The sequence below is a fragment of the Aptenodytes forsteri genome, unplaced genomic scaffold (genome assembly GCF_000699145.1).
Source record: "Aptenodytes forsteri isolate BGI_AS27 unplaced genomic scaffold, ASM69914v1 Scaffold379, whole genome shotgun sequence".
Lineage (NCBI taxonomy): Eukaryota > Metazoa > Chordata > Aves > Sphenisciformes > Spheniscidae > Aptenodytes > Aptenodytes forsteri.
This window is the reverse complement of record NW_008794088.1, coordinates 739,306-765,658: the sequence shown is the minus strand read 5'-3', so window position 1 is coordinate 765,658 and position 26,353 is coordinate 739,306. Positions and strand designations below refer to the sequence as shown.

Genomic DNA, 26,353 nt, shown 5'->3' with positions numbered 1-26,353 from the left:
GGGGCCTGAGATAAGGTTGCTTTGTGAACCTTGGAAGAATGAATTTCTCAGCTCCCGCATGATTAACATCTCAGCTGGAAAGTTGCATCAACAGAGGTATTTGGTGCTAGACTAATTACTGGGTATAGACAAGGGGGTAGACGTTTTCACGTACTTGACCTGCGCTAATGTTCTGCTGGGCAGCAGCTGCATTAGCGTTGACAGTTGGCTTTCCTGCTTTAAAACCAGTGAAGGGTGTTCTGCCTCAGACCTGCACACTGGTTGTTGGAGGACTGATTGAAATTTGAAGTTGTGCTCTTCCTGTCTGGCCTTCTGACAGAATGGTTTTAAAATCTGAACATTGCCTCACCAAGGGACAATGCAAGGTTGCAACAGGTCCTGGATAAGAAAGCACTGAGGAATGAGAAGTTGACTACTCACCTGTAGCTCAAAACAACCTCATTGATACGCAGGAGACTTCAGTCTCTGTGACTTTCAATGTCTTCCACAGCATCAAACTGATATTTCAAAGAGATTAAGAACTGAAGGGAACATATGATATCCATTTAAAGCCAAGACTTCAGATTTAATGAAGGCTGTATCAGAATGAGATATGATTCAGATATCAAATTACATTTGTTTAGCCCAACACAGCTTAATAAATCACAGCAACATTTAATAAATATTTATCTTCTTTTAATCACCAGTTAGTGCTTTTTCTGGTCTCCCCATTCCCTTAATGGCTCACTCCTGTATTTATTAAACGTGATTTCCATTTCTCAAATAATCAATACATCTTTTTATTTTTTTTATGATTTGGGCAGCTTTACTGAACTTTTGTGAGATTTAATTAAGATTAAGGTTTAATCTTTAATTTCAATATATAAATTACCCCGCATTCACTATTAAGTCATTATTTGGTAACCTCATTTGGTATGAAATCTTGACTGGAAATGTGGCAAGCTCAACAGTAGTTACGGTACAAATGTTAATGAACTTCAGGGGAATCTTTGGATCGGAGGAGGAACTTGGCTGCAATTACATCTCTTTAGCTGATGTGGGTATGTAATTAATAATGTGAAATGGGCAATAAGGAAGGTAGGTTCTGCGTGGCTGACAAAGCTTTTGTTTGCATGGGTATCTGGTGCAGCAGTAGGAGTCAGGGTGAGGTCAGTTGGAAAACAGCTGCCTGTGGAAATGATAACACTTGTAAATGATGACTCAGCCGCAAGCACAATGTGTGGCACGTGGGGAGGCTGTGAGTAGGTTTGACTCTTGCAGAGTATTTCCTATGCCACATGCCCATCCCTGCTAGAGCCACGTCAGACCCACGGATTCAGCCATGGCCGGTAATCAGAAGGGAGACCCCAAGGCTGGCCCAGGTGCTGCCAGTGGGAATGACTCTTCAGCTCTTGACAAGACCTTGACTGCCACCTAAATCTACTCAAAGCTGATGCCGTGCAGCTGTTGCATACTGTCTTCTCCATCATTATCGGCTCTCTAACTTAAAATAATAACCTGCAAGTGCCACAGGTGGTTGTCAAAGTCTAATTTATATTTCAGGGCACATGCATTCTGTGGCCCTCTGCTTGTCCCAGGCACACCATGGGTCTCATCTACCTGCTTGCCTGGCTGTCCTTGACATGAAGAAAAAGAGTGAACTAACAAAAAGTCAGAGGAAGGCAAAATGGTATGTGGGTATCTTGTCGCAACTTGGGCATGCACCTGGATTTTGGGGAATATTCTCAGGTTCCATAGTACAGGTAGAGCTTTTGTCCTCAAAGAGACTCTAGCAGGTATTTCAATTAAGTTGTGTTTGAGTCAGGCCAGGAGCTCATATTGTTTCATGACTTTAGCATTGTTGGTTCTCTTGATATAGGTCAAAAAGTTAAATTACTTTTTTACTTTTGTTTTTTTTCTTCATGGGAAGTTTTGCATTAAGTCCCCTGCAGGGTGTCTTAGGATGCGCAGAAAACTTTCTTTAGTTTGCCTATAGAGCCAAGCATATAATCACTAAAAAAATCCATAAGGATGCATGTAATATTTATGAAGTTAATGCACTGGTCTTTGAATATTCCATGCTTCCATAACATCTGTCACATATCAGTATAATAGTCTCTGAATTTTGTATGACTCCAGAACATCACATCTGCCATGGCCCTGTCTAGCAACCTGCTGCCTGGAATGGTCAAAGTGCCCCTTTTCCCACTCCTACATCTAATATAACCCCCCCGGGGTGGGATAAAGGCCTTCCTGACTCCAACAGGGGTGTCACTTTTGCACAAAATGTTGTAGACTGATTCAGAATTTTCACTTGACTGCTGGACGAATCTTTAATCCTTGTAAAATTACCTAGCCCTTAAATGCTACTCAACCAGTTTTTAACGGGGCTTTAACTCCTTCAGCCTTTGCTTGACATGTCTTCTTGACGTTCCCTTCTCTAGCCATATGAATGTTGCAAGGTAAAATACATACTCAGGCACTTCATACTTCTTTTTATAGATTTCAGCAGCACAGCCATTTTATATCTCATCTGGGAAACAGCCACTGCTTTTAATTAATGAAGGGCTATCTCCTCTCTCTGGTTCTGTCAGTGTGACTAGTGCAACATAACTCTTTACTTAAGCTTATTTTATTGTTGCTCCCTTTTTGGAGCCATTTTCCTCCTACCAATGTCTAGGCACAAGCACTATTGGAAGTGGAGGAGATTATCTGAGGAACTTTGCTTGCTTTGGTTTTTTTGGTACTGTAGAGAGACATCCTTCAGGTTGAGGGGTTGATAAGAGCAGACTAGGACACAGGGAGGAATCCGTGGTGTCACTACACAAGCTGTTTCTGATTGATAGCATCCCAAACTACCTATTCTGTTGGTTGTTCCACCAGAAGGCAACAGTGCACCTACTGACATGAGAAAGGAGCAGGATTTCTTTCCTCTAGCTCCTCTCAGTCCTCTGGTTTGCTACCCATCACAGGTTTTGAAAATGTCTGTGATGAAATTGTCTGCAGTAGCAAGGAGCTAGACTTGATCCAGAGGTCCTTTAAAGGTTTAGACTAAGACATCGCTTTCTAGTGTAGCCAGCAACACTGCAACTGGTAAAAAAAAACCTGTATAGCTGTATCATTCAACAAAATTAGGTGCATTAATCCAAGACACAGGGTAATGTTTGTGTTGAATATTGAAGGTAAGAGTTCTTTTCAGACTGGTTACTACTGCCTCCTGCCTTCTTTCTGCCTTGAGACTCCTCAGTGGTGTCTTGCGGGGAGTAGGGAGTTTGAAAGGCCATTGAGTTGTCTTGCAAATGGCAAACTTGAGTCCTGGTGTGTGATAGTGTCTGGCTGTGATCAGCCTGTGGAACCATTTGTGACTGTTGCGTTGTGAAGCCCTGTGGTGTGAGGAATGCTGTGTTGGGGCATGTTTGCTGGGTAGCAGGCTGGACATTTGGAAATATCAAACCTATGATATCCACATTAAAGTCCTTTATTAATGTTACCTACCTTGTTTGTTTGAAAGAGACACTCCGGCAAGGTTAGCGGCCTGATCTAACAATAGGGCAAGTAGAGGACATGTACAAGGACTACCATCACTCTTACCTCATTGCTGATACCAAGATGCCATTTGGCTTTGGGTAAGTCTGTTGTAATCTAGTAGCAAGAGCTCTGACTTACATTTCTGTGTATTCTTGCCTTAAAATACCTCTCTGCACCGTAGAAATTGTGAGTCCCTGCAGTCTTGGGAATGCTAGAAGAACAATAAATTATAGCAAGGATGAATGCTCCTTTCACTAATATCTCCCCAAATTATTAGTTCTCATCAGTTTGAAAATGGTGATTTTCCTCGGCCAGGAGGCTGACATCTGTCCTCTGTCATCAGACTGCACTATGTGGTCTTGGGGAGTTTTGCTGTAGATTCTGTAGACAATTCAGAGAAAATCCAAAAGGTTAAAGAGGAGGAGATGGCTGCCTAAGTGGGGGAAAACATTAAAAGCAATTAATGTACAGAAAGAGTAGTTCATCAACAGCAAAGCAGGTGAAGTCCCGGCTGGCCAGCCAGCTGTCTGCATCTATCACTGCTCAGCACCTGCAGACAGACATTTTGTTGTGCATATCCTACAGCTATCCTGCACTAAGGCAAGGATGCTTGGGGAGGAGGAGAGACAGAGAACAGCAGATGCTTGAAGGGATTTTTGGATAGGCACAGGAAAAAAATCACACCTTCTGGCAAAGCTGAAAAATGAGGTAGGAACCCCAGGAACCGGGCATTGGAAAGAGTCTTCCTCACAATTAGATCACTCAGAGGGGAAAGGAGGCAAGCAGTTGTACTGCAGGAGCATTGTCCTTCCCTTTCCCACCCGTGTGCCGGGTTGAGGATGGATAGCCTTGCCTTCTACATCTTGTAAGGATGATTGCTGCTATGCTATGCCAGTTACATGGCTGCCAGCCTCTTCTAATTTGCATGTAATGTATGGCAAAGCCATAATGTCATTTCATTGCGTAGATCTTGCCAGAGACCACATTCAAAAGCCTGCTATGCAGTTTCTGGCTCTGACTCCACAGCTTTAGTTGCCCCATCAGCCACTTTGGCATTAAGTTTCCAAAATTGAGTCCAGATGCCAATTACTTTAATGAAGCTACAGATTCTAAAAAGGACCCCCCCACACACAGCTTGCCCCTGGCTACTGTTTTCCTGGGAGGAGGCATGGACAGTTTTGACAGACGCTTATTTTTTTTTTGCAACGGAGCATGCAAGAACATCTGGGGAAAGAGAGGGACTTCACAGTTGCCTGTAGCTGAGAAGAAAAAGGCATCTGGGCACAACTGACTTGGATGCCTTTGGCTGACAGATACCATCTGAGTTGTGCCTCGTGAAGGCAGAACAGCTTGATGCCTTCAAAGTATACCAGATCCAGAGGTATCACTTTCCTGGATGCGCTGCTATTACTTTGCTTCCTTCTTGTTATTAATGTTACAGCCTCAGCAGGAAAGCTGGATGTGAGATAGGGCCACAGTTAGGAAAGGTTTGGGTTGGGCATGCTGGTTATCTAAGAGAAGGGTTCACAGCCAAGCCTGTGGCTGCCTGGAAGGAACTTGGTGTGGACTAGCCAGGGTTTTGTTGTGCTAAGGCTCTACCAGAGGCAAAGCCCTCCACACACATGCATGCAAGGGCTTAAAAATAGGCTTTTGCTGTATTTTGTGACGCCTTCAGTGCACACAACTATGGGTCTCACCCCCTTAAGCTGAAGGGGAAATTGCTCAGCTTGGAGGAGGTAGCTCAGCCTGTGTGCTCTTCCCTAGGTTCAATCACTAGAATGCAACATATACCCTCAACATTAGAGAAAACTTTACCCCAGCCATCAAGGTCCTCAAATCCGTGGGTCTTATGCCAGATAGTAACAGATCCATGCTCTCCAGGCACAGTTACCATGTCAAATACAAAGGGATGCAGTCTCATGTCCATTGCAAACTCTGGGACAGGGAAATTCCTTTTTGTTCAGCTCTTTCAGTTTGTTTTGTGTAGCACCTGGCACAAGAGGACCCTGGCTCGTAATCACAGAGCCCAAGTGCTGCTGCAGTCCATCTGTTGAGATGATGACAGCGATGTGTAAAATGAAAGAACCCCACTGAAGTCAGTGGAGTTGTTTCCATTCTGATGAGATGCAGGCCAAGGTGAGAACAGGGATCAAAGTTACGCTGTGACTGCAGACCGATTCACTTCCTCTGCTTGTGCCTCAGTTTCTCCATGTGTGAACTTGATGACATACTTTCATCATGTTACATTGTGTATTTGAGATTGCTGTGTTGTCTGCAAAGGTGGTTGTAATCCCAAGATGTTGTGGGAGTGGAAAGGATTATCATCATTACTTCTGACAGGCAGCTATAATTCATCTTTGCTTACCAGACCCCTATGGTAGTTTTATTGTGAAATGAGTAAAGGTTATTTCAGCGTGAGAATTGTGTGAGCTTATTTCTTGTTGAGCCTGGTAATAAATTGGCCCCAGACAGTGTTGCCTGAGCTGTGCGAACAGAGAAAATTTTATGATTCTTAATTTAATTTGTGTTTTCTATTTCCCACTATTTGTATTCTCTCAAAGTCTGAAAACACTTCTTCACCGTTTGATCTGGACTTTTCCCATTTGATGAATGCTGATTATTTCCTTTTCTCCTTTCCTGAGTTTTTTCTTTTTTGTATAAAGTACAAAACGATGACTTAATTAAGTCAGTCTGTCTCTTGAAAGTAAAGCTTTTTTTAGTTATTTTAAGCTCCCTCCGCTGGAGGCTTCTGCAACAGCATTGGAGAATGAAGCAACCTGGGATAAATACAATTTGACTTGATTTTATGCTGTGCATTCCTATAAGAAGTATGCGAAAGGGAGGCGGTGTTTATCTGTTGTCTAAGTCTAGCATTTTCTGTGAGGGGATATTAAAGCATTTGACATACACTAAGGGCTTAACCCTTATCACAGACCTTTGGGAAGCAAGTGGAGTGCTTTCAGAGCAAAATATGTGGATCCAGTTAAGAAGCAACCTTGAGGGATGTACTCAGGAATGGGATGGGAGGAGGAGGGATGCAGGATCATGGTGAGAGCTGCAGAGAAGAACGTTCTCGCACCACTTTGAATGGACAGCAAATGTAGTAGCAGAAGGGACGATGATATTGTCCAAACAGATAAAGCTAGGAAAGGAATCAAATGAAAGGCTCACAGGATTGACTGAAGTAAGTTTACAGAGTGAAAACTCTGCAAGTATTCTTCCCACCACCTTTCCTCATAAGTGTCACCACACAGTCTTCTATCCCATGCCTTCTGCTCAGAACGATTTTTCTAAATCCTGTTGCATGCTCACCACAGTCAAATCACTCTCAGAAACCCCCTGCTTGGAGCATTGCCTGCAGTAACATTACTGCATGCTACCCTGGCTCTCCTCACCTGTGCACGGTGCCTGGGGAACTCCCCCTTATCAGGAGGCCCTGTGCACATGCTTACTTTGCAAAGGTGTGTGTGATGGTGCAGAGAGAAAGCTGTTTGGCATGGTGGTTTTTCTTCATTTTTGCATACGGCTTTTTAATAGCTGTGTAATAAACCACTATTGATGAAAGAGGTCATTTACCATCAACTTATTTGGTTTTCTGCAATGAGCTAATGTTTAATTAATGTGCAATAACTTTTGCAACCAAATGTATCCCTTTCAATTTACTATAGGGGACAGTTTGAACATCAACTTAAGCGGCCAATGACTGCAAATGTATTTATTAAGGTTTAAACATGTGTAAATGAGTTTGTGTCTATTTGCAGAGCTGTTAAACTACAGTAAATACGTTCTTTGTCAATTGGTGGTTAATTAACATCCATTAGTTCTCCATTAAGAGCACAGTTTGGTGTCTGAATTTCCTTGCTTAGTACTAACTTTGAAATAGGGCTATATTTTTTCCTCTTTCTACACAACGGAGTTTTCAAAATCCGCTTTCTCTGTAGGTTTGGAGTGCTAGGAGCAAGAAGATGTGCCAGTTCTTGGAATTTACCTTGCAAGTCAGGAGATTCACAAAGGGACAAGTGGAATTTTATTGCTCAGCCTTACAGCTCCTATTTATGAACTTAGCAGCTTCCTTCCTCACACATCTCTGCCTCCCAGACCTCTGTAGCCGGCGCAAGTTGTGGAGTTGGCTCAGGTGTTTAATGCCTTTGTATCTCTGTGAGGGTTTTAGGATGCATTAGTGCAAAAGCTGTTAACAACTGCATGGAGGATGCACACTGGGCAGATCACGGAGGTCCTATTTTACCCCAAAGGAAGATTTTAAGGTTGACATTTCTGAGTGAAGGCTTTTGGGGCGAGGGGGTTAGGTACAGGGAGTATCCCCTCTCAGTTGGCCGCTATGTCAGCAAACAACCACAAGGTGACACTATCCCAGTACATTATTTATGTTTTGACAGAGGAACGTGTATTAATACATTTCGCATAAAAGATGGTTCTATGCATCAGCATCCGTTCCCTGTTTCTTAACTGAGATTTAAAGGTCTGAGCCTGGCATCGTGCCCTTGTTAAATCTAGAAGTGAAGGAGATTTTCAAATTACCTTCAATACTTGTAAGCGCTGCCTTTTTACAGAGTGTATGGCCTTAAAGAGTAACAATCCTCCCCTGCTTACAAAGTTGTCTGAGAGCTTTGTCCTACAACTGAAAAATGGCGGACCAGTCACCATTACTGTCCCAAGTCATCAGAGAAGTTTTGTCTTTCTCTTCCGTTCCTTTGCAGCTATCAGCATTTGAGGTGATAGTATGTTGCTTACAGGTGAAGCTGGGGAGAGTCCTGTTTCTTTCTTCAGTTGTGTAAATACACAAGTAGGGAAATAAAGGCCTGAGAAGCCTATTATGAGCTAGGCTTTTACCCAGAAAGCTCCAGTATCCTTATGTGCTAGGTAAAAGAAAAAAAATATATGGGTTTTTTTTTTATTTATTTAATACAAGAATGCTTTGATTGTTTGCTGGAATTGTTTTTGGATGGTAACACTAAGTGAGGTTAAGCTGTGCTATGTGTGTAACTTAGGTGTTGAGTTAATAAGTACTGGTGTAGATGTGACATACATGTAAATGGCTAATATGCTAAGCATCTGGGAATGAGGTACTGTAATGTATGTCAGGTTTTACAGTCAGACACAGTATCAGAAGCATCTGGGAAAAAGCAAATCTGTAAAGTACACTAAAATACAGGTAAAAGGCATGTTTGTAAGGGTAGGTTTTGGACCTGATTTTCCCCAGGGTGATGTTTGTTTACATCTGGCCATCTTGTTTTACCATGTCAGGTTTAAAGAGTTAACAGGGTTGTATGTGTGATGGTGAATAATAGTCTGAACCTGATACTATTCAGTTGCCTCATGCTCTGTGCCGGCAAACGTCTACTTTGGTTTTAGTAACATTAGCTAAATTGGTAGCAACGTTAACTGCTTCCCCTTGATTTCTCCCTCATGAATGTTCAGTCTCCCTGTGGTTTGTTGCTCTGAAATTATTAAAGAAACAGTCAGAGAAAACACAAAAGTTTAATCAGCTCAGTCTTGTTTGATTAGTCAACAAAGTTCCCCCTTCAGTATCCTAGTAGTTGGGACCATTGAAAGAAATTGCGCCAGTGTGTGTGTAGAGGCAGCGTAAGTGAAGTGTTGAAACATTCAGGCCAGTTTTGGAAATGGGCTTTCCTAGAAAAGCACCAGTTTGTTCAGGCTCCCTCTGGTCCCATGCGCATTTCCCACCTCACTGTAGAGGAAGCTCTTCATGGTACCTGACATGGTAGCAGAGAGGAGTCCTGTGCCATTGCCAGTATTAAAACTATGCAACCTACAGAGAAGGGTGCCCGTCAGTAAGCGTCTGGGTATGTAACCCATCACAAGCTTCTGTCAAGTTACATTAGCAGCTTTGGTTTGAGGTGGGAGACGTCTGTAAAGCAATCATGACTTGCCTTCCTCTTCCCCACCAGTTCTAGACAGGCAGGTCCTTGAAAGAACAAATCTGTAAGCTGCAAACAAGTGGATGTGATGACCATATTAGTTGTGGGCATAAACCCAAGGTGGCAGCAGCAGCAGAAACTTGCTCCTTCAGCTGCCTGGACACAGGCTTGACCTGAAAGAACTCATTCCAAAAGAGCAGTAATCCAAAAAGTCAAATCTACTGTAGGATGCTTTACTGATTCATCGGAGGAGAGCCGGGCTGGCTTTTAAAGCATGAAATTGTCCATTGGGGCTGTTGGGTTTTATCTTTACTTCCTTGCTAAGTAAAGTCCAGCCCTCCTTGCTGCAGTCAGTGCTTCCCATTCACAAGCTCAGTAGAGGCAGTGAGGAATGGTTTGATGATGTTTTTCTGCAGAACAGTAGGACAGGCAGGCCCAGCCTTAGGGGAGGATGGGCACAGGCAGTGCCTAACTAATAGAGTTACCAAATTCAGTGGGGAAACCTGAACTACAGCTCCCAGGAGGCATTCCCTTCCCAGAGGCAGATGCAGTGTATTGTTGAGATACTCAAAACAAAATGCACTAAATTCAGAACGGCAAAACGTTTTGGTTCCATTGAAAACACTGAAATTTCCTAATCAACCTTGGCTTTCTTTTTTAAGCACTCTTCATTTTGGAAATTTTAAAAAAATATTTCAACTCTTGACTCTAATTTAGGATGAAAACCGGTGATGAAGTTGTTGGAATTTTCCACAAGAAAAAAAAATCTGATTTGTTTTTTCTGCGCTCAGCTTTAAAAATTGAGGTAGCTGCACTTGTTTCTGTGAAGTGCTTTGATATCCATGGATGAAAAGAACTATAGAAGTGCTAATTATTGTCATACTGGTTTTAATTATTCTGTCATACTGATAGAGCGACTGCCAGTTTTCAGCCAGCAATGGTTTTTTACAAGATGTTGTCCAGTCCACAGTTATTGTAAAAACAGTCAGATATTTCTTTTCAATTGTTTTAAAAGAAACAAAAAAAGAAAATTCTCTCCATCCTCAGCAGCTGCTACAGTTCTCTGATGGAAGTTCAAATCTGCCTGCGTTTGTACAGGGTGTTAGTATCAGGACGATAATGGAGAGAGGAGATGGAAAGGAAAGCTCCAATTGCTACATATTAGGGAGAAAAAAAGTGGGAATTGGTAGCAAGGGCGAGATGCTCTGAAATTTGCTATGTACAATAATTTTAAATGGAAAATGCAGTTTCCAAAAAATTTGGGAAAGGTGTGATTTTCACCTCTTTTATTATTGCTGTTCTTATTATTTATTTGCAGTATTCTTTCTCTGGGAAGGTCTAAATGAAGTACTGTATTTCCAGTCAGCTCAAACCAACTCAGCTGAACTGTTTTAATTCAAACAGTTCACAGATAAACTTTGTTTACCTGGCAGTATCACTGTCTCTCACGGGAGCTGTAGTTTGAAGGCCTCAGTGCTCTCTCTTTTCAGCCATTCTGCCTGGCTGTGCTACAGTCCCCCTAGGGCATCACTGCCTTATCCAAGGCCAGTGCTATGTCAGTGGGGTCCCATGGCCCCACTAGAGGTATGTGTTTATCCCTACAAAACTACCCAGCAAAAATCTGGGTGGTTTACCTAAGGTACTCCAGCAAAGTCAGAGTACCTGGCGAGACACAGCCAGAGCAGCGTAAGTACTGGCTGGAGCTGAACGCATATCCTAAGGGAGGATTCAGGACCAGGCAAACAATATGCACAAGCCTATCTAGGGTGTTCTGTTCTCATGGTGGAAATATCAATGCCATGATTTCACTGAAAGAAAGGAACCGTACAGGACCAGAAGTGACCAACCGTTAGTGACCTGAGCTATTAACCAAGTATGAACCAGGACATCTATGGGAATGGGCTATAGTTATTCATATTACGCAGCCATCCCCCATGGGACAAGAAGTTGTCACATAGAAAGGACATCAGTGGACATGAGTGGGTAACTCGGCTCCAGAGGTGCTGCGCTTTGGTGTGGGGTCTTTCTGTCTGTGCAATTTATGGGAATAAGATGGAGCTGTGCAGAATCCTTCATAATTGCATTATGCCTTCTAGAGAAAAAGCGCTTGCAGAAGACACAACTGGCATTAGCAACTCACTCCCTCGCTGTCACGGCTTTGTGTGTCCCTATGTTAGCAAACAGATGTCTAGGGCAAGCAGTGACTCTTCAAGACTGACACTGGGCAGTTGGTCTTTTTAAAAAGATAACAGTGATACTCCTTTGGAGAAGAGACTTTCCCCCCTGATCTGGCAAATGATGTGTCAGATTGTTAGAACACAGAGGTGATTTGCTTTTTCCCCATTTGCACTCTTTGCTCGCTTTCCGTTTATTTCCAGTGACGTAGTCTAGTTCCTCAATGCCAACGTGATGCAGCAAATGGAAACCTAAGCAAAATCTTAAACATCCAAGTCCTTCCACACATGTATTCTTTGTTTTAGTAAAAAAAAAAAGGAAAAAAAAGTCATTTATGTAAAAGCCTTTGATGCAGCAAGCAGTAATATTGCATTGGGGTTTATTAATATGAAGCAGAAAGATTTGCTCTATCACTGCAGTTACTATTCAGTTCTTGCCTAAGGATTGGGAGGCTTTTAAACAGATAATATACAGTTATTTTTCCTGTCCTGGAGAGAGCCTGGTGGTTCTCCATGTGAGTCAGCTGTAAAGCAGAGGAAGAACACACGGTGAACATGTCACCAAGGCCTTGAGAGCCTCTTTTAGACACTATGATGGTAGTTTGGTGCCTGACAACTAGGTCTCTGGCCTGATGACATCCAGGTGACTGTCCTGCCTGAGCAAGGAAAAGGACAGAAGAAAGAATATAATTTCTTCTTCAGTGAGTCGCACAGAGAAGCAGCATAAGGGAAGTGAAGAATATATGGGGACCGGCCCTTACTCTGAAGGGGCAGTGGGTACATTGAAAGTGTTATTGTTCAGCAGAGGCAGGAAATTTTCTTTTGGAATTAATGCTGAAAACCTAATTTTGAGTCATGTAGAAGCAGCTTGCAGGTTTGGGGAAATCCTGCCAAATGCTTTCATTTAGGAAAGAAAAATCAGGCTGGATTCACAAAGGTACTGGGACAGGGTAGTGTTTTCTTTCCTACACTATGGTCAGAAGTCATGAACCAAAGCAAGACAATTTCAGGATGAGCCTCAATTTGTCTGTGTGAATTGACATACAGCAGTTGAAATTCTGCCAACCTGCCAGCAGGCTTTCTTGTGTCCAGGATCAGGTCCATGCTATAATCTTTTGTTACTCTAATCATAGGCATGAGGAAACGTGATGCTGAATGTGACACAACAAGAGCCAAAGTGCAGGTGCAGCGCTCTGGCCTTGTAATCTTTTTGCCAAGTGTTTATTGGGGGAATGAAGAGATAGGAAGTATGTTACAGCTGCATCAGCAGTATGTCAACTTCAGATGGGTTTGCCAACATAGCTAAACCTTTAGATCTTTCTCATGGGAGCTTTAAGGTGAAGCTGTCTTTGGGGGCATGTATTAACAGCCTAATGAAAACAAGGCAGCATGATTTTAACATATGTGAAGCATAATGGCAAGAAGTAGCCTAAGGTTTAACTGATTTTTAATACGTCATGGAAGCATACTGCCTTATTTGTGCTAAGCTGTTAATACACATTAGCTAGTTAAATATGTGTTCTTTGCAATTCCTAAATCCCACTATGGACAGGGCAAGTAAGAGTAATTTTCTTAAAAGAACATCTATACCAAGTTAAAATCCTAAATGCAGTCCCTGAGTGGAGTTTTCCTTTCTTTTGAAGAATATAAGTCTTACTGTGGGCTTTCTCTATTTCCTTTTGAGGAGGAAATCTGGTGAGGGAATAATAAGAAATTTTTTTAAATTGTTTTTTCTTCTTTTTTTCTCATTGCTTATATTCCAAGTGTTGTTAAGAAACAATCAGAAAGCATTAATCATTTCTTTGGCTGGTCTAAGACAAAAGGAGAGAATCTACAAATAATAGTGAATGTTTTGGGTTTTTTTCTGAAACACTTCCTAGTCTTAAACTTTATTTCCCTTTACCTTAATTTTCCAAAGTTTTCTATTCTGACTAATGTGACTTAGTTGCTGTGGTTGCCAGATGAGTCATCAAAACAGCTTTGCGTCTTTCAGGGGATGCTAGTATTTGGCATTCTCTTCCATGCTGGCAAAATAGTTGGGGGAGATGAGAGCTATAATCTGCTGGGGAAAGTTGTCCTAAACTGCTGGATACAGGGAATCAGATAATGTTAAGCAGCTTGCACATTCTTTTTGGGTTTGCCATTAGAGCTTCATTAGCTCCACAATCATATTCCAATCGCAAAATATTTCTCTCTCTATACCCAGCCCCATACAGCTATCCAAACACGTGGCAGCTTTATGGAAAGATATTACAGGAACTAGAAACAGGGACTCTGGCTTCACTTTGTAAAAGCTCTTGGGTGTGGAGCTAAGCTAAGGGTCATCTGTCCAATACTAGTGACATCTTGAATCTTTTTGTTCAGAGTTGAATACATCTAGTAAACTAAAAGTACATTGCATGTCCTCCAGTCATCAAGACATTGACTCTATCCTGGCCAAGGTGCTCAAACAGTGTGTTTTAAGATTGGCTCCTGGGAGTGAGGAGATGTTTAGAAAGCTTGAAAACCATACTGGAAGTTACAAGGAAGACTTGATCTCCAGACGAAACAGGGTTTTTCTGTCTGGGCTGATTTGTTTTGCTCTCTTGTTGTAAGCATTATGCCCTGACAAAAAGACCACAGAGCTTAAAACTTGATATTTTTCCTATTCAGTCATCCCAGTAGGTTGGAATATCACATAGGCCAGTCTCAGCTCGCTCGCTCACACACATGCACGCACACACAGAGCATGATGGTGTCATCTGCCCCTTTCCACAAAGGACTGTACCCTGCCCCTCCCTCACCAGAGTTTCTTTCCTTATGGACTTGCAGCACCTGGTATATCTCACCCGCGGCTCTGTTGTGCTGTGTAAATGGAGTGGGGAGAGTTCACCCTGTGTGAAATCTAAATCCTTTGTGCAATTCTCTGTGCCAGCAAGAGCAAACCACCTTTTTGGTCCAAAGATTTAAGCTGTAACACATTCCCACTTTCCTGTGTATAAACAGAACTTCTGCTTCATGGAGCTTTCTTATTGCAAAGCTTTGAGGGACTGCAACCACATTATATATTAAGTGTTGATTTTTTTGCAGTTTCCTTTAGACATTTTTGAGTGCTCATGGTCTTTTTCTGCTTCAGTCAACAATGCTTCATTTGCACAGTGGCATAGAAAGAGCTGTCCAGTACAGAGCCCTCATGAGAGTCTGGCTCGAAAGAACATAAAAGTAGCAGGGGCCATCGGGAGGCTGTTGCCTCTGTAAACATCCGCATGACTGCTGCCAGCATTTATTTACAGACATTATGTTTACCAAAATGGTTACATTTCACTTCAACTTCAGGTGCGATTCCCTTGACTTTGCTTTTGTGATATTAGTGCAAATTTGTTGGCATGATGGCTTTCAGTGAGTAGTCATGAGTCCTGTATTATCAGCAGTGTGACTCAATGGGCAAATATTTTTGCACGGGTATCCCTGCTACTTGCTGAACCTTGACCTTGCTTACAGATACCTTAGTCTTTCAGCCATGGAACAGAGGCTGAAAATTTCAGTTGGTATGAGCAATGCATCCTCAGCGCCATCAGAGGTATAATGTGAACAAGGTATTGGCTTTTTATGAAGCACTCATCAAACACTTACCAACAGTGGACAGATTTGTTTCAGAAATTCTCGAGCAATGGTGGGGGTGATCTGCATGGGATACATTGCTTGTGGCTAGGAGTTTGATCAGTTTGGCCTCTTGGTGTCTGAGTTTTATTGTTGATTGAATGATGGTGATAAGACAGAGCAACTTGTAATTACAGCATATTCAGCTAGGGTAGATATTTCCCAGGGAAATATTTTTGTGTGTCCATGTTTGTCAGGGATATGCAGAGTTTGTCTGAAGTCAGAGGAAGAAGCTTTTCAAAAGCTTACATTTGTGTATATACTCCATTTTGTCCCTTAGTAGAGGGGAGGAAGGGAAAGGTCTGGAATTAACCCAGACTTCCAGAGAGCCAAATCTGTTTGAACCCCAGTATCCTCTTTTCTGCTAGCTAGAAATTCCCTTTCTCCTCACTGGGTGCTTAACAGATCTTCCTGTAAGGTCTTCATCTGCTTCTCGGCACTGGAGGATTGGCCCAGCTAGTGACAGGACAGAGACAGGGCATGTCCGCTCGCTCTCTGGCATTACGTTCTCTCAGGTGGTTGCTTGGTATGTCCCCAACACACAGTCAGTACAGAAGTAATTGCTGTGTTTGGGAACATGAAAACCTAGAGCTAGCTGCACCCTATTCCTACTAGCAGCTGACTTTTGCTTTTGTTACGTAGTCTTTTTCCTGTCATCCCCTGGGAGTTTTATTTAACAAATACCAGTGACAGCAGAGACCTAAAATATAGCTCTTTCTGTGGTATGTTATTCCTTTAGACCTGGGTCTCCTACTGCTGGCCATACAAGTGCTTTTGGGTGTCGGGAAGCATTTAGAGGTGAGTGGAGGTGTCCCATTGAACATCGTGCTTATGATAAGAGGGGACTGGTTTAAGGTACCTGCTCGGATCTTTCTGTCATGTAATTCCCTGCAGATACACATGGGCAGAGAGATGCTGTAAGAAGATGGGCTTCCAGCTGGCGTTGGTTCTTGCGTTCTCCTCTTCAGAAAGTGTTTCGTTAACAGGGACCTTAGTCTGAACGCTGCTTTCACTTCATATTGTGTTCTAATAATATCACACAAGAGACATGAAATGGCTTTGATCATAGGGAGTAAATGCCACCAAATATTCTTCTTCCTGCAGCCTTTTCCTTGCTACATTAAAAATTCATGGGCAATAGCAGCTTCTTCTTTTCAGGACTTAGCTACATCAGCAGTTGCGAGAGTGGGCAGGAATACCACGGCGTGTTGATGGACAGAACAGGGGTGTCCTGACAGAGCTGGGAGCAGGAGAAATTTGCACTTAATTTGCTTATGCTGGGTCTGTCTGAGGCCAGTCAGATTCACTGTTTATTCCTCACTTTGATGAGCAATGAACTTACTGGAAAATTGTTGTAATTCAGTTAAATGTGAATTTGAAGGCATGCCTTAATTTCCATGTTTGCTTTGTTCTTTGTGTTACACTCATTCTCCAGCCAAGAGGCAGACTCAAGAGGTGAAATCGTAGCCCCACTGAAATAGGTGGCAAAGCTCCACATGATTATATGTGGAGGGCCAGGATTCGTCCAAGGGGCCTCTGCCTGTCAAGATTGCTTTTGACATCCCAGACACTGACAGATGACTTCAATGGGAAAATTCTTTGAGGTTTAGGCTCCTTCTTCCTCAGAGCCTCGTCAGATCAGTAGGTTGCAAGGGCTTACTTGAGCAGGTACCTGCATTTGGCAGCAGTGTTTTACCATCCCAGGCCTGTAAAAAGCTTTCCTGCCAGCTCCTTCATGCTATACACTCACTAGCCGAAAAGCACCTCTGGTAAACCATTTTTACCATTCTTTCTCATGGCTGTATGTGAAAGTGGTTGTCCTACCAAAAGCTCAGAAGCAGATGCTCAAGTGACTCAAAGCCCTCCATTTCACAAATGCAGGCCCTCCCTGGATTCCCACTTATGTCTGGCAAACACAGGATGGTTCCTTGCAGACAGAAAAAATAGGGTTAAAAGGTCTTACAGACAATGACTTTGACTAAAAAGTGATCAGTGATAGATGTTCCCTAAGGACACTTGAGGTAGCCTCACCCACAAGTGCTATAGGTCTGGTACCTGGGGTTCATCTTCCAGTCCATTCCTACATTAGAGGGCAAGTGATGAAGTGTGAAAGTGCCTTACTCATAGCTCCATCTCATCATCAAAGGTTTTCTTCAGGCTTTTTTTTGTTACCCTGCTCTGGTCTGATCCAACTGTAGTGATTTTTTCACATCCCCTGCCTCTGTTCAGCCAGCTGCCAGGGTGCTCTGACCAACCTGCTCTTTGTCCTTCCCTGATCTTTGCCTGCTGGAAGAAGCTAGCAGGCTCATTACAGTATTCAAAAAATACTGGTGTGTTGTATAAATTAGGAAGGTAATGAAGTGTCGCTGAAGACCAAGACTATGCACAAGTCCCCAGGGGTTTCACAGGAAGCAATGCTTCCGTTCCTGTTTGGGTTGTCGGCTCTTTGTTTCATAAAGCCCCACAAGGTGCTGGATCTAACAGGTTGCTGGAGCTGAGTAAATTGTCAGTAGAGGGGGTGCATTTGCTGGCACTTCAGGGCCTGAGCCTGGCTCTGACAGGTCAAGTTCCCACAGAGATTTTACGCCCCTTCAGGAGAACACCTGCCTATTCTCACTCTTGCCTGGAAGCTTTTATAAATGCCCCCCAGACCTCTGCTTTAGGGAGCTGTTTCAGGATGTGTGCATCACTCATCCAGCCCAGCATTAGCAATGTTGTAAGCAGAGGTTCAGAGAAGAATTTCTGTTCCTCAAGAGTTATTGCTTTTTCTGATAGGTATTGCTTTGTCTGAGCAGTTTGCAATTATGTCCACACTCAAGTTTGTTTTGCCTTATCCAAGTTGATTTAAACATGAGTTGGGATGAGACTGAATCAGGGTGGTTCTGAGACAGGGTTCTTCACTGCAAGCAGTGAAGCCCACAGGCCATACAGGTGCGCTGCCACTGCATCTGAGCACGGGACTGTGCTGGAGACTCCTTGGTCCCGTCTAACAGAACAAGCTCCTGGAATCACCTCCAGCACAATCCCTCCTCTCCCTGAGGAGCCACCTTATTCCTGCACCTCTTGGTGGGCAGGTCCTCCATCCTTCCCCCCCAACTCCTACTTCTCCCTTCCTCATGCTTAGGCTTGGACCTAAAGTTCCCGCTCCTGGCCCTACTTCTGTGCTATCTGGCGTCATCCCCAGGACAGAGCTATTAATCTGGCACCTGCCAGCTCTTTTAGAGGCCGCTGAAAATACCCTGTTTCCCTCTCTGGCACTAAGTGTTGGGCATTTGTGGCAAAGTATTGGACTAGAAACAAAAGTGGTACGAAGTGAGACTCAAACAGGTACAATATAATTTTTCAAGGAGATGGTATCTAACAACAGATGACCATTTAATCTAAGCAGACAAAAGCATGATTCGATTCAGTGGCTGGATGATAAAGGAACTAACGTTTGTGCTTAAAACAACATGAAAAATTCTTAACCTGAGGTGGTAATTAATCATTAAACCCACTAACGTAGGATAGATCTCTGCAGTTGGGGCTGCTTAAACCAAAGCCAAGAGCCTTTCTTTAATAAGGTGCTCTGGCTGAGCTGCTGGTTGTGGCTTCTTGCCAGAAGAAGTGGGTGAGTTTCTATGGCTTGGGGCAGGCAGCTGGACAGGATGATCTGAGAAGTCCCTCCTAGCTTTAAAATGTATTAATATTGACTGGGCCTGAGAGAAACAGGGCATGGGAGCAACCTAAGAAAAGGAGAGAAACTTGAAAATACCAGGGTGAGGAGATTGGAGAAAGGAGCAGAGAAGTAGTGTGGGAAAGAGGAAAAGAAAAGCTGAAACATTATAAAGTATATGTTGAAAGAGTAGGCAGGCACTAACTCCAAATGCTGATGCAGAGACGTCCCTGACCTGTAGCCTGTAAGAATGGTATTAACTGAGCCTGTGTCTGTGGGACAGTTCTCCTGGCTTGTCATCTTGAAAATCTGGACATGTTAAAGATGAGTCTTCCTCATTTTCAGACCTGAGTGCAGTGAAATGATTGGAAGTGTTTTCAGAAGCTTGAATTCAGGCAGGTCATAGTTTCAAAGGGACCCTTCTCCAAATTTCTGCATACAAATTTCTCTCTCAGCTTGTTGCGTGTGAGGCTTTCTGACACTGTCTGGTCTCCTGATAGCATCACAAATCTTGAGAATCTTTCTTGTCTCGCTGAAGGCCTCAGTTTAAGTTTCATAAAAGCTATGCGGGAGCTTCTGTAATGGACAAGAAAATGCACAGCACAATAGCCTGCTGCACTATTCTTCACAATAAAATTAATCCTCTGGTGATGATGAATGCGTACCATGTATCATTTCAGCAAGACTTCGGAGCGCTCTTCTGAGTCATCACTGTCAGTATTCTCATCCATTAGCATTGTGTTGAGAACTCCACGCTGGAGCAGGTCATCGAATATACAGCAAGGCTCAGCAGAACGGGTTTGACCATCTCTTAGTTGTATAGGATTCCTGTCTGCAGCGATCATAACATCCCTTGCAACTGCCAGACAGTCGTTTTGGGGCCTGTTAATGAGTATGTTAGGAATAGATCATGCCTGGCGTGTTCTGTAGATTGTCTTGCAGGGACTTTCTGTATTGTATTGTCAGATCACCTTACAGTCTTTGGTGCTTCAACCTTTGAATACTGCTGGAAGCTAAGGCTATGATAGGATCTCCGCTATGTAGCTGGAAACTTTGACATGCCCTGAGAGACAGGACAATTTTAAACGGTTAAATTAGGCGTCTGCTCTGAAGTGCCCTCAAGAGAAGATTATCTCTCTAAGGGCAGAGGGAGCCTAGGGAGATTAGCTTTTTATGCCTTTGTGAATGCCTCATTAAGTGATTTACCCAAATTCACTGAGGAAGTTGGGACTGGATATCTCCCAAGTCCTCCTAGAACATCCCAACCTCTGGGTCATCCTTCTGCTTGTGTGTTGGGAAGGGACTGTTAACTACTCTAGCCTCCTTCTGTGAAGTCAATCCTAAGTACTTGTGCTAAGGGCTGTAAATATTCACCAGCATTGGGAGGAAAGTTTGGGGGGGATAGTAGGCCTAAGCAGACAGAGCTATTGCCTTCCTATGGAAAGTGAATTATTTAAAGACCTGTAGGGTTGAACCCTGGCTCCGCCTGACTCATCAAGTATTACTTGACAGTGGTGAAGCAATGATTTCACTCCCAAATATAAAAAGAAAAGACATACTGAAGCTGTCCTCAGTGGGAGGTATGGACTGCTTGTCTAGATTTGCATGCCTAACTCCCATAGCCACGTTTGAAAATACAGGTCAACATAATACCTTATCCCCATGAGAAACATCAGAACTGGGATCAGCTCTTTCCCTACTTCCGACACCATGAGCCGGCCTTCCTTGGGAGAACAGGTCATGCGGTTTCCCACCGGGGTGGCTGACTCAGCTGGGAGATGGCAGGCAGCTTGGCTCCCTGCCATGCAGCAGCAGTCGCTGAGCAGCATGGCCTCCCATGGTTTTGAAGTGATTTGACACCCTCTGACAAACAGCAGCTGCAGAGCCCAGTTCTGAGGTGTCTGTAAGGAAGTCGCTAATGATACGTGGTATTTCAGGGAAAGGCAGCCCCATGCTCTTGATACTACTGATTGCTTTTATGCTTGTTGTATTTGTAAGGCCAGAAGGGCAACTTTTGTTTTAACAAAAGGGAAGTGCTCTCTGTTTCTTGTTCCTCTGAAGTAGGAAGGACCTATTGCCAATGACTTTGTAGTTCTACAAGCACTTGCTGTGGTAGCAACCAGTAATTAAGGCCACAAACAAATTGCAGTGCTAATTCTTTAATCCCACTTGGTCATATCCTGATGTTAAAAGGCATCTTCAGGCTGCTGTTTTCCTCTTGCCCAAGCTTCAGATTTGGTCTTTAACTAAAGGTGAAACTTTCTGAAAAGTCTGAGCACAAAATCTCTTTATCCAGTTGAACAAGGTTTCCTCTTTCAAAGGTGATATGGCAGTTTTCTCCCCACGCAGTACAGGAGTAGATGAACTTCAAAACTCAAGGCCTCGTGTTTAGCTGGTGGAAATCAGCATAGCTCTTTTGACAGTGGTGGTGTTATGTCAGCTTACAGCAATTGAGAACTTGGCCCTTGGCCTCTAAATTGTCCACACCAAGGTGATCAATTGTGAAGCCAGATCGATGGCATAGTAACAAGGTTACAAACTGGTGAAAATCAGCTGTTGTTCTTGTACAGGAGGGAAGTTCTGTTACAGCTCAGGGACCGCACTGAGAAAGAGGTGTTGTGCATGCATGTTGCCATCCACAGTTACAACCTATCTGAGTGCTCTCAGTGCAATAAATCCTTCTACCTAATGAGGTTCTTACTTCAGAGGAAGCTTGGTCTTGTTGCAGTACGTGTCTGGATGTGAGTCTCAGGCCTAAGCTGGCTGTGATTTTCAGCATCAAAAGCCAGTTTAATTTATAGACTTGCAAAATATTCATAAAAAACATGTCTTTCGTAAAGCACATACTGGAATGGTTACTTCTAGTATTAGAGCCATCATATACATATTTTTCTCACGCTGCAGAATTTTACCCTATAATCTGTCCTCCGTAAGTGCCTTGGGAATATGAATAACTGGCATCGATGTTCCAGTCAGCACAGGATCAAGTTTGGTAGACAGCATCCTGTCCTTAGCAGACTTTCTTCTTTTCAGTTGTCTCATGGAAATTATTTCTCCACTCTTTCCAGCAGACTCTGGTCTGGTATAGACGGAGGCCACTTTATCAGGCAGGTGTAGCTGAAGGAATGGGCAGAGTATGGCCTATGTGACCTCTCTCTTTGAGTCTGAGGAGAAGGGCATTTACCACTGAAAGCCCACCTCCTCTTCAATTTGCCTGTAGAGGCACCTGCTGCATTCAAAGGATTTTCCACCTCTCTCCTAGCCCTGCCTTTTCTCCCTCCCTGCCTTTTCTCCCTCCTTGCCCTGTGACTCCCTGAATCCCAGGAACCAAAGGAGAGTGAAATGTAGCTGCTTAATAAAATGGAGTGGGATACTGCCCTTGCACAGCAGGGCAGAAATGTGTGCATGTAAGAGCTGCAGGCAGAGGAAGGAAGAGAGGAAGGAGAGATCACCACACCCCTGCCACAGTCCCTTAATCTTCCTCCCCAGGTGCTGAAACCCCTTTAGCTCTTCCCTGTTCCTCTCTGTAACTCCTCTGCCAATGCAACAAAATTGCATTTTCTCTGCATGGCTGAGAAGCTTTGAGCAGCCTCTGCTGCTGAGTACAGCAGTGTATCTTGACTAAACACGTTATAGCTCACAAAACATCATACGTTTTCACTCATCATTGCAGATACCCTGAATAACGTCCCTAGATGCTTGGACTCTGCTGGCAGAGCAGGTCCCCTTAAAAACAATCATGTGGGTCATGAGAGTCTGGAGACTTGTGTGAGCAGTTCTCTTGTATTTTTCAGAAATGTCTTTTCCCTGATTCCAGTGAGATTTGGGAACAAGTCACCAGTTTTGGTGTCGTTGGTAGTGAATGAAAGTCAAGTGACAACAGTTGCCAGTTTGTGGTGTGTGTGAGCTGATGAGCCTCATTTCAGCTCCTAGAGGGCAGCCATCCACATCATACAGATGGCTGTTGCAGTTGGCATTGCGTGAAGTTTCCATGGATTGCTCTTTGCTTTTAGCCACCTCAAATGCAAAAAACCCATCCCTATTTGTGGCCAGAGTCCATGCTTTAAGCTTCTGTTGGCTTTCCATGAAAAGCAGATGGCACTTCAGGCTTTCACAATGTCAGTCCCTGAGTATCTCTAAAACTGAGCTGCCACACAGGTAGGCAGAGGTGACCTGAGTACCAGTCCCAGAGCATCTCAGCACCACATGTTTCAGTGGAGGCTGCCTACCCAGGGCCAGCATGGAGGGTGTCTCCTTTGGCCAGCTTAGACGCCTAGGCTGTGATGTCTTTAGCACATTTCCCTCAAAGCCAGGGAGAGTAAGGTGAGACAGGCTGTGTCTGCTTGTGCTGCCTTCTTCCTTCCAGCTTGCACGCAGAGCCATCCCGTACCCACAGTGTGGACACACAGACACCTTCCTAAACCTGTCATCCAAGTGTTTCTTTGGTGGTGCCGTACAGCCTGCGCTCATCAAAGGGTGTTGCTCTAGGCCATGTTCCCTTTGAACAGGTTGTAAGTGTTTTATGTAGGAGGAGGGTGATGTGGTACCTGTAGGGCTGGGGTCATGCTGCCCCATCCATTCCTGAACTGCATAGTGACAAAATTTGTTCAGTCAGGCTGGCCCTGCCAGTCCTGCACCTACTGGGAGTATTGGGAAATGGCGTTAAAGATGGCAGTATGGATTTGTGATGTCTGCACTCTGACTGTTTACCTGAATTTTTCCTCAAGTTTTTAGAACGTACAAAGTTAGAAAGCAGACCTGCTGTTTCGTTATCTGCTTCCAGCAGGGGGAGATTGGTCCAGAGAGTTATTTCTTCTGGGAACATGTACAAAAATAACATTATTTATTTTACTCATGAAGCGCTCTCCTAGGATTTGTGTGATTTCTGCTTGTTTGGCCTTTTATACCCAGGCAACCCCTTCCTTTTGCTTCTGTACGCTTCTAAAAGCAAATAAGATGTATCAGCTTTAGGTTTTGTTTTTGTTTTGTTTTTCCCAAGGTCTACGAGACCCTCAAGGGAATTTCTTCCTCGTCTCTCTGTTTATTATGATGATTATTATTAAATAGTTATGCTATGGTCATTCTAATGAGGATTGTATAAATGCGTAAGAAGATGAAGACTTCCCCTGTACTTCCATCTCAGCAGAGAGGGGCCTCCGGGTCTGCTGTGACACTCCCCACTTTGTAGGGAGGCACAGCCACGTGCAGTCCCACCTTGAGTCAGGATGTTACCGGAGTATGGGGACAGGATTCCTTCGTTTTTCCTCCCTGAAACCCCCTCTGTCGTTCCCTGTATAAAACATATTGGTGCCGCTTTCCATGAACTATATTTAACTAAGCATTAAATTTAGATTTAACTGGATAGTTATTGCCTCCTAAGTAAATACTCTGAGATAAGGAAATATTTAGTGAGCTCTAGCAGTTGGGTGGCAGATGCTTCTTGCATTGCATAATAGTTAATCTTTGACAAATATGTTTTCCTTACTCCACTGGCATTTAATTAACATACAATAGCTCTTATTAAATGTAGATGAAACATATGTGGGAGACCGTTGTAAAAAGGATCCATGCAACACTCTGACTTGCAAGAGGGGTGTGTTTTTATCATTGGTAACTTCATATGGGACCGGGTCTTTCAGCTGTACTCAAACTCTGTCACAAGAGTGCAGAGGTTTCCTTTTGGTGATGCCCATCGCCTGAGACGCCAGCAGCCTGATGGCATCTCTCTGTCCCTTGTGCTGTCTGTCGCCCTAGAGCAGTGGCTGCTAGTCTATTAGCAGCATGGTCTTCTTCAGAGCAATATCCTTGTCAGGTGAAATCTCTCTCTGCAGGAGCTTGGGAACATCCAGTGTGTGGATTAACCCCCTAGCTCCTTCTCGTTGCTCCACTTCTCTGGTGCCATCTGCGTCAAGTCTCCTGCAGGGGAAATGTCTGAGTCGGCTCACTCCTTGGCTTGAATACAAAGCAATCATCTCTTTTGCCGCTGCATGCGTGGCACTGGAGCAGTGGTGTCATGACCTTAGCCCTTAATTTGTGGGCCTTTAACACATGCAGGGATTGTTTAAGTACTCATAGACAGCATGGCCTTTCCATACCGAGGCTGCAGGGGCCAGTTTCTAGGGGTTCAGAAAGCAACTGGATGCATTCCTGGAAGAAGAAAATCAGTCGAGGGCCATTAACTACAAAGACACTGCCACTGGCTGGGTACATGCCTTAGCCACAAATCACGGGAAACTAGAGAAGTGCTCTGGGGCAGTACCATTGCACGCTTGCCTTGTGCTTGTGCTCTGCCCTAGGCATTGGCTTTAGGCTGTGCTCCAAGACAGGACGCAGGGTTAGAGGGACCTTTGATCTGATCCCATGCAGCCATTTGTATGACACAGAGCCATTCCTTATGTCTCTCCAGTTTGGGTCCACTGTATCCCCATAAGGCTCCAGGAGGCAGCACACAAGACCTGTTTTTTCCCTTCCTGCACAGGCATGCAGCAGCACTGTGGCCGTGCAGGACAGCAGCTCACAGGGCGGGCGGCAGCGTGGTGGCTGGGCAGCCCAGCAGCTCACAGCGGAGTTTCCTTCAGCTTTTCTTGCACCCGCTTCTCTGGACCCCCCTCGAACCACCTCTTCCCTCTTTGCTTCCCCCTCCCTGCCCCGCTGTGCTTTGGCCACAGAAGGGTTATGCTAGTGAAACGTCCCTGGGAGCAGCTCTCCTCATCCCCTCCAGCAGAGGAGAGCAGGCTGGGGGAATGGCAGGCAGGCATCCGCAGTAAAACATAGGGCTTATTCCTCTCCATTAATTTAATCTACCTTCTCTTGCGACGGTGCCGGGGATGGTGCGTGAGCTGTGGGAGCGTTCCCGGGTGAGCAGCGCTGCTGCCGGGCTCGGGGCTCAGCTGCGGGCGCTGGCAGTCGGGGAGGACAGGCCGAGTATTCACACTGCGGGCAGCTCAATACCAGCATTGTCTCCGGTCCATCCCTCAAAGGCTGGGAAAGGAGGTGGGGGGCGGGAAGGGCCGAGTGGAGAGAGGTGGGAGGGAGGCGGAGGGAGGGGTGTACAACTGTTTATCTGGTGAGAGGAAAGTCTGAGGGGGGGGAAAGCAAGGTTTGAGGCTGCAGAGGCAGTTGCAAAGAATGCTGCTCTGTAAATCAGCTAGCTTGTGGCTTTGGGCCGCAAAGCCAAGTTGTTCGCACTTTTGGCCACAGCTTCTTTGCCCCCCCACCCCGCGCCCTTCCCGCAGTATTTTCTCTAGTGAATTTTGGCCGTATCTTCCACCATCCTCTCTGCTCCGCTCCCGGTGCCTCCCGGCTGCTCCTGCCTTTTCCTCTCTGCTTCCCGCTCTGCCTCTGCTTCCAGTTCCCCGCTCGCACTCCCTTTCTCCCTCTTTCCCCCATCCTTCTTTCTCCAGCCCCCTCTTCCTTTCCCATCCCCTTCCCTCTCTGCCTCTCCCTCCGGGCTTCCCCCCTCTGCCCTCCAGCCCTCT

General features: G+C 44.4%; 1 protein-coding gene across 1 annotated transcript in view; it reads left to right on the top strand.

The window, feature by feature from the left end:
• Nucleotides 1-26,353, top strand: part of LSAMP (limbic system-associated membrane protein) — a 1,059,407-nt gene that overhangs the window by 699,405 nt on the left and 333,649 nt on the right. The gene's annotated exons all lie outside the window — the stretch shown is intronic.